A 4,156-nucleotide genomic window follows, 5' to 3' on the forward strand; every position below is an offset into this window, starting at 1 on the left:
TCAGTTTCTACTTGAAAGTGGATTCAAAAGAGGTACAATAGATAAAACCCTGTTTCATCTGAATAAAGGTAAATATTTGCTTTTAGTTCAAATTTATGTGGATGATATCATTTTTGGATCAACTAATCAAATAATGTGTGATAAGTTTTCAAAGTTGATGCAATCAAGATATCAAATGAGTATGATGGAAGAGATGAGCTACTTCCTAGGCTTGCAGATTAAACAGAATGCTAATGGCATCTATATCAATCAGTCTAAGTACACAAGAAATCTACTGAAGAGGTTTAATATGCATGAAAGTGCAACTGCAGGTACTCCTATGACAACTGCTACAAAACTTGATCCAAATGAAGGTACAACAGTAGATTTGACAACCTATAGAGGTATCATTGGATCTTTGTTATACCTAACTGATAGAAGGCTAGACATTATGTTTGCCACTTGTTTGTGTGTAAGATTTCAGGAAAATCCAAGGGAGCCACATCTTTTTGCAGTAAAGAGAATTTTCAGATACCTCAAGGATACTGTTTCTCTTGGACTTTGGTATGCAAGAAAAGCTGATTTTGCATTATGTGGTTATTCAGATGCTGATTTTGCTGGATGCAAAATAGACAGAAAAAGTACATCAGGAAGCTGTCAGTTCATGGGAGGCAGATTAGTCTCATGGTTCAGCAATAAGCAGAAATCTATTTCTACTTCAGCTGCTGAGGCTAAATATATTGCAGGTGGGAGTTACTGTGCTCAGTTGTTATGGATGAGAAATCAGCTCATGGACTATGGATTATCATTCTCAAAAATTCCTATTTATTGTGATAATCAAAGTGCTATTGTTATGACAGGAAATCTGGTGCAACACTCTCTTACAAAGTACATCAGTATCAGATATCACTTCATAAGAGAGCATGTCATGGAAGGAACCATAGAGCTTTATTTTGTTCCTATTGATCAGCAGCTGACTGATATCTTTACAAAGCCATTACCTGAAGCAACATTTACAAAGCTTGTGAATGAAATTGGTATGGTTAATTGGGACAAGTAAATTTTTATTTCAGTTTATATTTGATCAAATCCTGATGTATATTGATCAAATCCTGATATGTCCTACATGCTGTGTTCTTAGATATTAAGCCAAAAATATTTGATGTATTCTATTTTAAATGCATGATAAATTAAGTGAATTTATTTGCCAATTGTGCATGTCCGAATAAATATATCATTGTCATCATTAAACATCGGTCTAGGGAGACGCGCCTTAAAAAGAAATCTTTTGGTTAATTCATTAAGTTAACTTTACACTTAATCATTAATCAGTCCTCTAGTCCCTAGATATTCCTTTGGCTATTTAACCGTCATTTCATCTCAGACATATCATCTTCTTTTCCCACACAAAACTATTCTCTCTCTTTTAATCCTCACTATTTTCTTCCTTCATAAAAATGGTTTCTGTAAACATGTTTATGAACTATGAAAAATTCAACGTTGAGTTCAGTTATGGTGACTGGGAGCAGGATTGGCACGTCACTGCCATTCCTGATGAGATATGGAACTTGGTTCCAGAAGAGGTTCAGACAAATCTCTTGTTCTTTGAGATGGACTATCAACTCCATCTTGATCGCTTGGAAGAAGAATGAAGAGAGGCTCTTCTTCAGCAAGAACGGATCATCCGTCTTGCAGTGCTAGTTGTCAACAACAGGAGGAACTAATCGATAGCCTTCCTTCTTAGACTAAGGCTGTTCACCATCTTAGAGTAGGATTATCTTGTAATCTTTTGCATGTAATCTACAAATCTCATGAAATGTACTCTTTTGATATATTAATGAAATTTCTTTTGATTGCAAGATTTAGTCTTTGTTTATCTCGTATTATATGCATGTGAATGTTTTCGTTGAAGCCTGTTAATCTTTACTTCATCTACTTGAATTGTATTTCGTGGTGATTGTATTGATTAAAATTGTGGTTGCTAATATTTGTGATGCTTTGACAAATAAATGTTAAATTTGAATCGACATATCCTGAGTTAGTCAAATCTTGACAGAAAAAAGGTCTCGAATCCTGACGACTGGTCAGCACTTTCTAATTCAGATTATTAGTGTTAATCAATCTATGAGTAAGCTTTATTGTTGCAATTAAGTGTCTCGCCTAATTAATGATTAATGGTGGATTATCAGATAAACAAATGTCTACGGTTATGTCTTGATATAACTGTATGTATTTTATATCTACTTCCGCAATTTTCTTCACCGTCAAACTCAATTACTCAGGTATTTGTTTCCTGTTCGAAGTCAAATTCGCTAAGTTACCTCATTCATATGAGTGTGTTAAACATATCTCTGAATAGTGAAGCTATAAAATCAGAAGAAATTCTGTAACACAATTCATCATACACTTAGTTTCACTACGAACATCTCACACTTACTCTCTCTCACAAGTTATTCACATCATGACAACTTTTGAAGTTTCACCACTCCTCACTCAAACCACAATCATTCATGGAAACACATTTGGTACTAACAGTTACTTAGCTCTTCTTACACATCAGCAGCTACCATCATCTTTTCATGATATTCAGGATTTTCTTCTTCTATGTCCAATTGGGTATGCTCTCACAAATCCTGTTAGGTGTCATACAGCACTGCCATGCAGGTCTGGAACATAGCTGTGGTAAATCCAACACATACTGGTTTTTCCTTTGAGTTTAAGGACCAAAGATATGAAGTTGATGCTGATATTCTGCTTCAAGCCTTGAGATTTCCTGCTCTTGATGGTGCTCCTGATACTCATACCACTGAGCAGCTATTTGACATGCTCAGGGCTTTAGGCTATCAAGGAGAAATCAAAACCATTGGAAAACTGGCCAGGACCAAACTGAAAAGAGAGTGGAACTTTTTCTTTGACTGCATCAGTAGATGTTTCTTTAATAAGACAACAAACTTTGATGCTCTTCCATCCACTTCCCTGAGAATTGGGTACTCTCTTCTTAACTCTGGTAATTTTGATTATGGTATACTATATTACAGTTCATAATTGCCAGGAGAGCAGATGCTTCAAGAGTAATAAGGTATACTAGGTTTTTGCAACTAATTTTCAATTTTCTATGCCCTAATGATATGTCTGATGATGATGAATTACTCCATGTTTTTCAAATTTCTGAAAAAGCAATCACTGATCATATTAAAAGGGATGAAAAGAATACATTTTTAGGACCACCCTTTCTTCCTAGCGAGGTCAAGCAATTTCTATTAAGAAATAGACCTACTACTATACAAGTGCCTGCAAATCCTGATACTGGCACGTCTGTCACAGTTCCTGATGCTAAGACTTAAGAAATCACCCATCTTGTTTCTAACCCAATCATTTCTTCTTCCAAACAGCAAACAGAACAAGCCTCTAAATTAGCCTCCTCTGTTGTCTCTTAAAAGACATCAATTGTAACAAAGAAAAGACTGTTTAAGAAATCTGTCACTTTTGGAAAGAAAGCTAAACAAGTCTCACTGAGTGAGAGTGAGAAGAAAGAAGACTGCTTTCCAATCAGGAAAAGAAGACTGATCATTCAAGAAAATTATGAATCAGATGATCATATGCCAATAGGGTCCCTGTAAAAAATCAAGAAGTCCATTGATCAAAATCCTGATGACTTGATTGACACTACTGGAATCAAGGAGCCAACTACTGATGCTAGTGCTCTGCTTGACAAGCTTCCAGTAATTGAAGCAACTAGTGAACACAAGAAAACTGCAAATAACTAGTTGAAAAGAAGAAGTGAAGAAGTAGTTGGATACATTAGAAAGAAGAAGAAGACTCAGTCTCTTGACAATGCTGTTAGTACACTAGAACCTAGGTCTCAAAGGGATTTAGCAACTGCAACACATCCAGTCACACAAGAACCATCTTCTTAAAGGGAATGTGCAGACACTGAGGCTGCACAGATCATTCTTAATATTTCTCAGAGTTATCTTTTTGCTGACTCTGTTCAACTACTCTAGGAAAAACAAACTCATCAGGAGATACTGTCACGGGTGGATCCAATCATTGATGATCCTATTTCTGAGAAGAGCACACAAGAACCTTTACCAAGCATTGCTGAAGCAGCTCACATGTCTCAGACTCCATAAGAAAAGTCAGTTCAAAGTACTGATGCTGGTCTTTCAACTTCTCC

The sequence above is a fragment of the Apium graveolens genome, chromosome 9 (genome assembly GCF_009905375.1).
Source record: "Apium graveolens cultivar Ventura chromosome 9, ASM990537v1, whole genome shotgun sequence".
Lineage (NCBI taxonomy): Eukaryota > Viridiplantae > Streptophyta > Magnoliopsida > Apiales > Apiaceae > Apium > Apium graveolens.